Source organism: Typopeltis vanoorti, chromosome 4 (genome assembly GCF_054136105.1).
Source record: "Typopeltis vanoorti isolate ZY-2024b chromosome 4, IOZ_Tvanoo_1.0, whole genome shotgun sequence".
Taxonomy (NCBI): domain Eukaryota; kingdom Metazoa; phylum Arthropoda; class Arachnida; order Uropygi; family Thelyphonidae; genus Typopeltis; species Typopeltis vanoorti.
Genome location: NC_143552.1, coordinates 19,167,206 through 19,181,483, shown reverse-complemented (window position 1 = coordinate 19,181,483; position 14,278 = coordinate 19,167,206). Strand labels below are relative to the sequence as shown.

The following is a 14,278-nucleotide window of genomic DNA, read 5'->3' as shown; positions in this document are numbered from 1 at the left end:
CTCGCTAGTATATCTGTGTCGTCTGCATATAGGGCAATGATGGATAACATTGGATTGTGCGGAATGTCTGCCATGTAAATCGAGAAAAGTATTGGTGCCAGTAGGGACCCTTGAGGAACTCCTGCCAAGATGCGTCGCTGGGTAGATAATATATCATTTAGTTTGACTTGCATTCATCTGTCACTAAGAAATGACTATAATTTGGACTAGATCTAATGGAATGCCAGCTAAAATCAACTTGTATAGTAGTCCAAAGTGTCATAATTTGTCGAACGCCTTTTCTAAGTCAAGAAAAACTGCTCCGTGTATTGGTGCCAATTGTAACTTGTGATAACGAATTCTATTAGTCTATGAATTTGTTGGGTGGTACTGTAAAATTGGCGAAAACCAAACTGTTCTGAAAGAAGGATGTTTAATTTTTTTACTGAAAGTTGAATTCTGGAAAGGATAGCTTTTTCTGCTATTTTGCCCAAATTAGAAATCAGACTTATGGGATGATAACTTTGAGGCTGCTGAGGATCCTTGCCAGGCTTGTATATAGGAACTACGTCTGCCAACTTCCATGCAGAGGGGAAGTACTTAAACCTGAACATAGCATTTTTATTATTGTTGTAAGATATACGATGGCCTTTCGGGGTAGCAGTTTAATAACTTTGTTGGAAATGCCGTCAGGCCCTGGAGCTTTTTTATTCTTTAAATTCTTTATAATGTCATAAATTTCAGCTGGGGAAGTAGGTGTGAGTTGGCTGGTACAGGTATCAGGCCATTTTAACATGTGTCTGACTTGGCGGTGGACTTTGTAAATATGATTGAAATTTAGATTATTGTATGAAGGGCTACACTGTTTTTCTAAATTTTTAGCTATAGTTTCGGCTTTTTCTGCATCTGTGTAAACAATGTTCAGGTCAGATTTGAGAGGAGGAAGAGATTTGTTTTTGTTTTTGATGTTTCTCAGGAACTTCCAAACGGATTGATCACCAGATGATATGGAGGCTAATTTGTCTTCCCATAGTTTGTTTCTATTGACTTTAAGTGCATCTCTCACTGCACTGTTCATTTTGTTGAGATATTTTTTGTCTTGGGGTGCTCTGGTGTTGTGGTATCTTTTTTTTTGCTTTATTTTTTCTCCTGATTAAGTTCATTGTGTCATCTGGTAGTCATTTAGGCTTGAAGGCAATTGAATTTGAGGTGATAGATGGTATGGCTGTGTTGATTTGATCAGTAAGTTTATTGACTGCAGAATCAATTTCTTCCTTGGAATTAATATGAGGGATGGGATCAATGTAGTTTGGAAGCATTTTGGATAGTTTTTCCCAGGGAATGAAGGTGTGAGGCGAAGGGGAAAGTCCTCTCTGATAACCCAGTTGGAGCAGAATAGGATTGTGGTCTGATAATAAGATAGATACCAAAGGGTATAGCGAAAAGAAATACTTTGCTATATGAGTTGTCAACCAGGTGCAACCATTAAGTTATAATGTTGGAGGTTTAATGGATTTTTTACAACACTCAGAAAGGATTAAAAAGAATTTAATACTTCCTATATTTCATCCTAGTCACTAGGACATCTACGGGGATTACAAAAATAACTAATGTAACATAACACAAATATCATACAATACTAAGCCCAACCACGTGGGTGACACTAAAGTCCTATCTAGGTGGAGCGCCCTCTAAGGGCGGTTGTAGGTGGCCTGGAATATAAAGTAGGATCTCTGGTGATGAGTGTTTCCCAAATTTTCATCAGTGAGTAGCTAGACCAAAAGATACCAAAGGGCATAACGGTACTGACTTGATGGGTGAAGCATAAATGCTTTTCATATTCCCCTCCATCTGAAAAGGAAAGTTCTTTGGGTAGAGAATTATTGAGCTTTAAGCTCGCCCTGAAAAGGCAGTGAGATTAACTGTGTTCAGCTGAGCATAGAATTGACTTGGGTCTCTTGTATTTGCAGAAATCTGCTTCATTATAGTCCGAAGCTTGCTTGATCAGTGGGTTCGGATGATTAATTGTCTTATTGAAAAACTTTTCAGCTAGATCATGAAGAAGAGATGTGATGTAGGAAATGCTGGCGTCTCTGTGAATTTGGGAGTTTCTGATAAACCACGGAGCATCCAAACTCATTCTCAGACATTTGTTTTGTATTCTCTGCAGCTTCTGAATATTTGTTTTCGAAGTATGACTCCATGCAGGAGATGCATAAGTTATGACTGGGCGTATTACCATCTTGTATATGAGCAGTTTGTTCTGAGTATCGAATTTACTTTTTCTGTTGCTCATGGGGTAGAGCTACGCTATTGCTTTGGATGTCTTTGAACTTATGTGTTCTATATGGTTGGTGAATTGTAGTTTTTATCCAGAATTACTCCAAGATATTTGACTGTATTCTGCCATGGAACTTTAACACCTAGTAAATGTATATCTTCCTTGATTTGAGGCTTTTTTCTAGTAAACAGTATGGCTGAGCTATTCTGTGGATTGGTTTGAATTCTCCAGTCCATAAACCATCTTTCCAGTGTGTGAATACTGCTTTGGAGTCTCTTAATAGCTAGTTTGGGGCTGAGAGATCGTGCTAATAATGCAGTGTCATCAGCATATAATGTAGTGATTGTTGAGCTTGGGTTTTGAGGGATATCAGCAATATAGATAGAAAACAGCAAGGGGGCCAAGAGTGAGCCCTGCAGCACTCCCACCAGAACCTTGCATCTGGTTGATACAGTTTCATTTATTTTGACTTGCATGTATCTGTCTCTGAGGTAAGAGTGAATTATTTTAACTAGATTAGTAGGCATATTGAATGTGATGAGCTTGTAGAGAAGACCTTGATGCCACACCTTATCAAAAGCCTTTGCAACATCTAAAAAGATTGCAGCTGTCTGAAGGTTCCGGTTGAAGCCTTCGGAGATGTATTCGATCAGCCTGTGGATCTGCTGAACAGTGGAGTGGTTTTTTCTGAATCCAGATTGCTCATTTGGGATTATATGTAGTTGGTCCATTTGTGATTGAAGCCTAGTAAGGACTACTTTTACTGCAATCTTTCCAAGGTTAGACAGAAGACTGATAAGTCTGTAGTTTTCAGGGAGTTGAGCATTTTTTCCCATCTTTTTGATTGGTGTAATATCTGCTATTTTCCATGATAAAGGAAAATACTGGAGTCTGAGGATGGCATTAATTATGTTGACTAGATGTACAATGGCTTTTCTGTGGAGTAGTTTAATTATTTTGTTTGTAATTCCATCTGAGCTTGGAGCTTTATTGTTGTTCAGGTGGGTTATAATGTTGTTGTTTATTGTTTATTGTTGTTGTTAGTCAACAACAGTATTTTTGATGTAGTGGGGCAATTAAGTAGTAGAGGTGAGGTGAGATATTTGTAGCAGAATGGAGTGCACTCCTATGATGAGCTCTTGGACTCCTTGGAGGTGTCATGTACCCTGTATATTGATAGGAACTGATCTCCACTCATAATTTTGTATCCTGAGCTTTGTGGAAATTTTAGCGATAATGTTATTACCATCGAGAAAATAATGTTTTCATACCAGCCATGTGGAGTATCAGGAATCAAAGGCCATTCTGCTTTGTACAAATTATCACTAATTATTTTGTAATAATTGTGATGTTATTAATTACGATTATTATTTCGAACTGTGCCGTTAGTTATATTCTAAGATTTTATTTATCTTATTCTCTTTCTTATGTGTATTTTACTTCTACTTGTTTAAATCTTTCTGTTAAGTTCTCTTTCTGTAATCCTTTATACTACCTACAAGTGTTAGCACTGTTAGTGAAAAGACCTCTAGAACAGTCCTTCCCAAACTGTGGGCCGTGGCCCACAGGTTGAAGAATATTTGATATTAATTATATTCGAGGAATTGAATATAAATACAATATGAATATAAGTATTGAATACAATACTTATAAATATAATATGAATATAAGTATTGAATATAAATACGATAAATATTATAATAATATATGTCTTTATTACGATTTTTTTTTCTGGTGACCGTGAAATATTTTTATTTTTCCAAGGGGGCCCTTTACATCCATAAGTTTGGGAAGCACTGCTCTAGAATTGGTAATTCACGGATCCAGTGTTAACTATTTCCCACGCAATATAATTCAGGGAAAATTTATTTGTTTTTTTTCGACTGTGCCACCCTGAATTTATGTTATGGCACAGGAAGAATAGTTATAACACTTATAGAATAGGTCAATTTCTAAAATAATACCTAAAATAATCAGTCATGGCAATTTCTAATTTAAGCACACAGGTTTGGTTATTTTTGTGAGACAGTGCATTGATCAAAAATCAGGCGATAGTTTTAAACAAACAAAACATATTTATTTTACTTTAAGCACAATACAATATTAAACAAATTCTCTCTAATTCCTAATTTAAACTTAAAGTTGTAATCTTACAATATAGACCTGCAATTCACAATGCTAAGAAAAACTTGCTTTACCAACTTGAGACAATTTCTGGCTGTCACAATCAATATCATTGACTAACATTCTTCTCAATAATTATACTAGGTAACCTTCAGCCTCAATTATTTTGTAATAATTATGATGTTATTAATTACGATTATTATTTCGAACTGTGCCGTTAGTTATATTCTAAGATTTTAGAATATAAAGCGACTTAAACAACTAATTTTAACAAAGCTACGTTCAGCGGACATACAATTCTTGTTCACAATCTCAGTGTTAACATATTAAAATCTACTCACAAATTCGTAGAAACAGATACAGTCCTACCAGTCTGGATGACTTTTGGCATTCTGCTGACTGCTTTCCTCAGTCCTATATCCTAGCTTTTGCTGAGAATGGCTTTTGGCTGTCATCCTGGTGTAGTCCTTGTCCGGTATCTGTAGCATAGCTCACCATCGGTTATTGGATCTACTTTTGATGCCGCATATCTGGTCACACATGGTACGTTCTGCTACTGGAAATGCATCTCCGTAGAATGACCTTCCTCTCCTGGGCTTTCTACTTCCACAAGATGAACAAACTCCTTAAACAGCCTTCAAACCTAAACTTTAAAAAAAAAAAAAAAAAAAAAAAAAAAAAAAAAAAAAAAACTGGCTAGATGGGCAAAGCAAGAATGCTTTTCATATTCCCCATTATCTGTAAGGATAGGGTGTTATTGAGCTATGAGCTCTGATCATGGCAGGAGGGTAACAGCAATAGCTCAGTTAGAACTTCATTGGCTGCAGCATTGCCATCTATTACCCTCCCTGGGTACCCATTTTAGTCATCTTGTACGACATGCATGGGCTGCAGTGGAGCTATTCTTATCCTGGCCACCACACGGGGTTCCAACCTAAACTTCCGAACAGCCAGCCTCTTTTATATGATTCAGAAGCTCCTTGTTTTTAGTGTCTGAGGCCCCCCGAATCTTCCGTAAATAACTTATGTCACTGTTATTTTGACCTTCTGAGTTGGCGGCAACAATCTACATCTGAACAACTTCAATACTTTTGTTTACTTTCAAGTTGCCAACATAATCCAGTCTAATCTTAACTTAAAGAAATACTTTTAACAACATTCTGTTACATCAAACCAATATAATTCACAATTTTAATCTTTACAATATTTTTATAATTTGTGAACAATTTCTATATTATTCTTTTTGTTAGTTAGCTTTACAAGTTTACAATCAGCACTTCTTTAAAATATAGTAAGTTACAATTCTTTCTTTCCTCGTGATTTATAACCTCAGTAAAATTGATGCCAAAAAATCATTATATAAAATTTCACCACATCAAATTTTACAACAGCCCCTAAGCCTTAATATATATATTTGTTGGCTGGCTTATCAGCCAACTGCCACTCCACTCTACTGATGTCAGTTCAAAAAAATGATAGTCATGTTTGGAAGAGGAGGAGGAGTAGTATCATGGAAAAATAAAATTACAAGTGGGTTCCATAAGACTTACTTCTGGGGCCATAACTCTTTAGCTTTTATGCCAGTGATATTGGTACTGTATTGCAGAGAGTTGTTCAGTTATTTACAAATGATGTAAAGCTATGGAGGATATTAGTAATAGTGCTGATATTGTGACTGTTAAGGTTAATTAAGGTTGATATTGTGAAGGTTAATTTTATGTAAATATAAAAATTTAATGTAAGTATAAGGTTTGAATTTTTTTTTTTTTTTTAAATTCACAGATGGGAGGAGCTGCATACTCTGTTTGTGGAACTCTACTGGAAGAAGTAGAGGAAATATGGAATCTTGGGGTGATAGAAATTTGAAATTGAAAGGCATATTACACGGTGGTGTGGTCAAATCTGGTGATTGCTACAATACTAAGAAAAATATTGATCAAAGAGATATAAGATGGTAGTGGTTCTATATTGTATAAGACAGTACTGGAATACTGTACACCTGGTCACCTGGATTTGAAGTGGATGAAAAAGCCTTAGAGAGGGTATGGATATTAATGGCCAAAAGGATTTCGTTACTTTAGAATGAAAACATGGAATTAGTATAGGTTAGATATATGACAAAAGAAGGAGTCATTTAGACTGAGATGTTTGAGCTGTGGAAGGTGCACAAGGGAGTGATGAATAAGAGATGAAGGAGCAGTTTTTTTTACAGATAGCTGGAATGTGTTGTGAATGCTCAGAGTATGAGTTTAAGGTTCTCTATGCCAGAAAAGTTAATACCTGAGTAGATCTCCCATGATGAAAGAGTGGATTCTTAAGAGGTTAATGTGTTGTAAAAACTTCTCTCTCAGCGATTTTTAACTCCATCTAATTTGCTAAACAATCATCATCATCATAATAATAGTCTTATGCAGTTTATAGAATTTATGTTTTCTGAACACACCATCTTCAGCAGAATGACTGTTCTCTATTATAAACAACTGTATTATTAAAGTTGCCAAGAAATTATATTCTTGGTTTAATCCTTTATTATTATTATTATTATTACATGACACCTCCAGGGAGTCCGAAGACTCATCGAGGGAGAGCACCTACTCCACAATTCTCTGTCTCTACCACTCAACCCACCAACTACAATGAACTGAAACTACTTTCATCATCTACACCAATGCCATCTACTGCCAACCACCAGCAGTAATATTTTTTTTTTAAGACAATCACAAACATCCATGCCCACAGCCTCTTGGCTGGAGAGCAGATACGCTAACCACTTGGCCAGCTATTGTTTGCTTATCCAAGTGTAAGCAAACAAAGTTTGCATGTGAAGTAACTTCACGACTAGGAAACTCGTATATAGAGGCTAATGACTTCACATCACTTGCCTTAGTAACCCATAATGCAAAACACATATCCTTACAGACATGTATAATACTGTGCATTATGGGAAGGGTCACTACCCTAACCAGTTTTGATTTTTATTGAGGTGTCATCAATGTGAACCAAACCCAGAAGTGATACCAAGGTTGAAGTAATGCAAAAGTCATATATCCATATACAAATAGCCAAAAGGTGCCACCTTATTACTAAAATACTCTGGATTAGAGATAGATGTTGAAAGTTTATCCACTTGGTTATACTTTACTTGGATACTAAGGCAAGTGATGTGAAGTCATTAACCTCTATATATGAGTTGCCCAGCCGTGAAAGTACTTCACGTGAAAACTTTGTTTGCTTACACTTGGATATAGGATTAAACCTAAAATATAATTTCTTGGCATCTTTAATTTATAGCATAACCAAGTGGAAAAATTTTCAACAACATTTAATATTCATTATAGTAAAATTATAGACTTCCATGTTAAGCATAATAACTTTAATTTCCTGATGTGTGTGTATACATACAGGGAAATAAGTTAAATTCAAACAGTATGCAGAGTATCAATAATTTTGTCAATCATTACTCTACTGGCCTGCCCTCAGAAAAAGAAAAAAAAAAAAACTACATGAACGCTGCCGTCCAGTTTCTGATGGCTGGAGATCAAATTCTTATTAATAATCTTTATTGATACAGCATTAGTACTAGCCTATTAGTATTTAAAATTTATGAAGAACTGAGATTTTGTTGTTAACAAATCATGACTAAGGTTGTGGAGTTAATGCATAACACTTACCACTGAAATTTAAAGTCACAAAACACCTCTATTTATACACTAGTCATATGTCTTTCTAAGGCAGTCTGTCCTTCACTGTGGGTATGTATAGGCTTACCATAAGCCTACACATACTTGCCAATGTATATACATGTTAACTCTTACACCACCCAGAACAAAAACTAGGTGTTATTAACATGTGCACACACACACACGAAAAGCTATAAATATATAAGCAGTGGCGGCTCGTGGCATGAAATTGTGGTGGTGCTGCAACTTTCAAAATATATATACACGCTATAAGTACAGTGTATACGTGTTTGGATAAAATTTCAAAATTATGGTAAAATTTTTATTTAATTTTACCATAATATTCATATATTATGGTAAAATTAAATTATGGTATTATTGTAAAATTAATATTATGGTAAAATTAAATATATTCATATTTAATTTTTTTTTTAAATTTTAAAAAAAAATTAAATATGAAAAAATATTGTTTATTATCGATTAAAATTATACAGTGTAGTATAATTCAAAATTACTTAAAAATAAAATCCATTCCTTTAATTGCAATTAAAGGAATTGATTTATAGTTTTTGGACTTTACAATTAAATCCTTTAATTGTGATGTCCAAATATTTAAAGAGACGGAGTAAACACGATAAGCACTACGAACACTCTATTTCTTGCACAAACTGCATATAAACAACAGTGGAACTGTGCGACGGACAGTGCCGCATTACGCTAATAGCTTGCATCTCACTATGACGTGCATATATGCGTGCGTAGCAATATGACACTGGTAAACACAGTGCTGCTAGCATCCTTTGCCCTCCTAAGTGCTAGAAGATGGATTTTTATTATTTTTTTATACAAAATAAGAGAATTGTATAGGATTGTTGATGATAAAATTAAATATTACAAGCAAATGTAAATATATTTGTATATTTATAAGGGCAGGAAGGGAGGGGAGGAGTGCAGCTGATGATAGCAGGGGAATTAAGTCCACATAAGGTAGACATGAAAGCGGGAAATAGTGGTGGCAATGGTTATGAGACAGTGTGGTGTAACATGGACGTTGAGAGGAAGACATGTTTAGTTGGATATTGCTATAGGTCTGGGAATGTGAAAGGTGGTGATGAAGAAATGTATAAACAAATTGGATTAGTGAACAAAGGAAGGATAATTATTATGGGTGATTTTAATTATGGCAGTATAGATTGGAATGAAGAGATAGCATTTGGGAATAAGGTAAGTGAATTTCTCGCGTTCTTGAGAGATAACTATCTCAGGCAGCATGTAAAGAAAGGCACATGAGGATCAATAGTTCTAGATCTCATCATTTCATCAGAGGATGTAATTGTTAGAGGGGTTTCATATTTTCCTCAAGTTGGTGAAAGTGATCATGAAGTAATCACCTGTGTTGTGGCTAGTCATATGCAGGCTTTTGCGAGGAAAGGATATATGTGGAATTATAAAGCTGGTGATTATGACAAGCTGAGGAGACAACCTCGAACTATAACATGGAACGAGGAGTTGAGTGGTAAGGAAATAAATGCTGCATGGGATCTTACAAAGAAATACGTAACAGCATCAATGTACGAATGTATCCCAAAGGCTAAAAGGCTGAATAAGGTTGGTGTAAAATGGATGAATGTGGAGCTTAAGCATGAAATCTGGAAAAAGAAAGTCGTTTGGAGGAAGTACAAGATGAATAATGGTAATCAGTCACATGAAGAATATAAAGAACAAGCCAGGAGAGTGACTCAGTTAGTAAGGAAAACAAAAGTAGAATATGAGCAGAAATTGGCAAATCAGGCTAAGAAAAACCCTAGTGTTTTTTAGATATGTGGCAAGTAGATTTATAAGGGTGTTTCATCCTGATCAGGGTGGAATCATGAGGAACTTAAGTTTAGAGAACATAGGAAAGGATAGCTTAATTGTGAGTGAGCAGGAGGTATTTGAGGAAATAAATAATGTTGATGTTAATAAGCAGGATTTGATGAAATATCACCATGCATCTTAAGAGAATGTTTCAAGGAACTGGCAGTAGCATTGGCATGCCTGTTTAACAAGAGTTTTGCAACAGCACAGGCTCCAAGGGAATGGAAGGAGGGTAAAATTGTTCCACTGCATAAAGGCGGTGATAAGGCTGTAGCTTCAAATTATAGACTGGTCTGTATATCTGAAGTTGTGGTGAAGGTGCTGGAGAGATTGATGAGAAGTAGGATACAGAAATGGGTTGATAACAGCAGTATTCTCTGTGGTTATCAACATGGGTTGTTTAAAGGGAGATCATGTTTCACTAACTTACTTATGTACTATAACAAGGTGACAAATACCTTGGACAGAGGAGATGCATATACAGTGGTGTACTTGGATTTTGCAAAGGCTCTTGATAGACTGCCACATGAAAAGCTCTTAAATAAATTGAAAGAGATGGGATTGGATAACAGACTTCTGTGTTGAATCAGTGACTGGCTGTGAGATAGGCATCAGAAAGTTGTATATGGGGGTGCAGTATCTCAAAAGAGAAAGTAGTGTGCCACAGGGGTCAGTTTTGGGGCCATTGTTGTTCAATTTGTATGTTAATGATATTGGATTGGGTTTAACTAGTGATATCCAGCTGTTTGCAGATGATGCAAAACTGGGGAGAGCAATGCACAGTCAGGCTGATGTTAATGATGCAATCTATTCAAGTCCTTACATGAGGACGTGAATAGATTGCATGAATGGGCAGGTAAGTGAAACTGTCAGTTCAATGTTGCCAAGTGTAATGTTTAGAGATTTGGTAAGCAACTATGGGATGCAAAGTATACACTTGGTGGTAAAACTTGAACAGAAGTAGAGGAGATGAGAGATCTAGGAGTGATGGTGGACAAGGACCTGAAATTCAGGGGAAACATTGCACAAGTTGTGAAGACATCACATCGAATAATGGCAGTGATGTGGAGAACCCTGACATGTAGAAATAGAGAGGTTATGATTCCATTGTATAAGGCATATGGATTATTGTGCACAGATTTGGTTGCCGAGTTTTCATGGTGACGAAGATATGTTGGAAAGGGTACATGGAAGATTCACAAAGGTGATGCGGAGAACCCTGACATGTAGAAATAGAGAGGTTATGATTCCATTGTATAAGGCATATGGATTATTGTGCACAGATTTGGTCGCCGGGTTTTCATGGTGATGAAGATATATTGGAAAGGGTACATGGAAGATTTACAAAGGTAGTCAGTGGTCTTTGGAATGTGGAGTATGAGGACAGATTCAGAGAATGTAAGTTGCAGAGCCTCATCAATAAGAAGAAGGGGGGAGGGATATGATTGAGACATAAACTGGTCAGGGGTTGTTATCAGGTAGACATGGAAGAGATTTTTCATAGAATTGGAGAAGGAAGTAGAACAAGAGGCCATTGCTGGAAACTGTATAAGGAGGGTGTGATCAAAGGAGTGAGAAGCAGGTTCTTTGCGTGGAGGATGGTTGGTGAGTGGAATGCATTGCCTGAGTGTGTGTGTGTGTGGTGGATATGGACACATTGAATCAGTTTAAGACGCAGTTGGATGAGCATTGTTGCAATAGTGAGTACCTTCCACGGTGAGTCTCTGACTCCATGGAGGTCGGGTGTTGATAATAATAATAATAATATCAAGAAAAATTGGGGGTGCTGCAGTTCTGCAGTGCCTATGCACGAACTGCCCCTGTGTATAAGTAATATAGTAAATATAAGTTTATATATATATATATAAACTTATATTTACTATATTACTTATATTACTTATATACTTTTATATATATATATATTTATATATATATATATATAAAAGTAATATAGTAAATATAAGTTGATATATATGTGTGTGTGTGTGTGTGTGTGTGAAAAGTTTTTTTACCTTGGGGATAATATATATTAAGGATACGAAGTAATTTTATAAAGTTGGTTTTTTTACTCCTTCTTCCAAGTAAGCAAAACGGTTAAGTTTGCGCCTGAACGTAGTTCAAGTCTAAAGGTAGTGCAGCACCAGGGCAACTCGTAAAGGTGGGTAAATTTACCAACCTTTACAACGAGTTGCCCTGGTGCGCCTGAACATAGTTCAAGTCTAAACTACCTTTAGACTTGAACTACGTTCAGGCGCAAACTTAACTGTTTTGCTTACTTGGGAGAAGGAGTAAAAAAAACCAAGTTTATAAAATTACTTGGTATCCTTTATATATATATATATATATAACTTATGAGCAAGCACTTAATTATGGATTACAGATTATCTACAATACTATGGGTATAGCAAAGATATTGTCAATGGAGCTTATGGAATTTATGTTGGGCAATCTGAATACACCTTTTTTCAGTGCAGTGACTGTTCTGCTGTTCTCCATTATAAACAATATTTGTTTACGGAAACAAAATTGCATGAAGAAATTAAACTAAATTAGATTACAATAAAACCATAGCCATTGCATACATTAAAGCATTATCAGTTTATAAAAATAAACAGAATTCTACACAAATACAACTTAATGCTACCTTGAAACCTATTGCAGAATTTAAGAACTTATTCAGAACCAGTGAATCATTATCATTAGAACCAGTGAATCCTCTTCCAAGGATTCACTGGTCTAATCTGGAGTGTATCTATTACATGCACCAATAAATTGTCATATGTATATATATATATAGGAAAAACTGGATGGATAATGTCTATGCACATTAAATTTAATAACATTGGTAAATCCCCCCTTTTCTGATCATGTCCTGGATATTCTACACAGAACAGACTGGAAACACTTATTCCTTATGTAACATCAGAACCTGGTATCAGTGCAAATTGAAAGAAGCCTCTGAAATTATAATCAACTCTCAAGAGTATCAGAGTCATATATTTGACCTACATAACTTTTGTTCTAACACATCATAATATTAGGACAGTAGTGCTCCTTAGTCATAATTATCATCATCATAATCAGACCTCCATGGAGTCAAGAGACTGATTGTGAGAGGTCTCACTTTCACACATACTGTTCAATCATGCCTTGTATTGAATGCATTCACACCACTCACAACACTTTCAGGCCAGACATTTCAGTCACTCACACTCTCCATGCAAAAAATTTACTTATCACCACCCTCTTTATGCATCGTCCAGGGATGGCCTCTTGTTCTTCCCCTGTTTCCAGACATTCTATGAAAAATCTCTTCCACATTAATCTGGTAATTACTCCTTACCAACTTATATGTCTCGATCATATCCCCCCCCCACACACACCTCTTCCTTCTATCTATTAGGCTCTGCAATTTGTATTCTCTCAATCTGTCCTCTTACTCCACATTCCAGAAACCAAAATCTGACTTAGTCTATTTCTCTGAACCCTCTCCAATAACTTATCATCCTTTTGAAATCCAGGCAACCAAATCTATGCACAGTAATCAATATGCAGTCTGATCAATGCTTTGTACAGTGGAATCATAACATCATGTCAGTGTTCTTCGTATCATTGCCATAATTCACTGTGTTGTCCTCACAGTTTTTAGCAAAATGTCCCCAAAATTTCAAGTCCCTATCCCTCTCCCCCCAGATCTTTCATCTCCCCACCAATCCTGTACTCTGCATCACATCTTACATTTTAACATCCCCACACACACTTGGCCATTTGGACAGTCTGTTCAAGTTCTCTTGCAAAGTCCTCAGCTACAACATCTGCTCTACTTCTAATAACTCTCCCATACTTTATTATTATTATTATTATTATTATTATTATTATTATTCAGGCCTCCATGGAGTCAAAAGACTCATCGTGGGAGGTCCCCCTAAGAAACACAAAGTCTATCATACCACTCCTTAAACTCATTGACCGTTCTCGCTCTCACCACTCCATCAGGCAATGCATTCCACGGTTCAACCACCCTCCACGCAAAGAAACCACTCCTCACCCTCTTGCTCACAGTTTCCTTTCGTAACTTCCAGGGATGGCCTCTTGTCATCACTCCTTCCCGCTGTTCAATCAAGTGAAAGAACTCCCCAGTGTCAATCCTGTAACCATCTCTCAACAGTTTAAAAGTCAATTATATCACCTCTCCTCTCCTTCTTCTATCCACCAAACTCTGCAGTCCACATTCCCTCAGCCGATCCTCATGACTATCCTTGTACAGTCCTGAAACCATCTTTGTCATCCATCTTTGTATCCTTTCCACAGTTAATTTATCCCCTTCAAATCCTGGGGACCAAATCTGAGAACAATA

At 36.2% G+C, this 14,278-nt stretch overlaps 1 protein-coding gene across 1 annotated transcript in view; it reads left to right on the top strand.

Moving 5' to 3' along the window:
• LOC150107145 (uncharacterized) overlaps positions 1 to 14,278 on the top strand; it is a 36,460-nt gene that overhangs the window by 19,072 nt on the left and 3,110 nt on the right. The window lies entirely within an intron of this gene.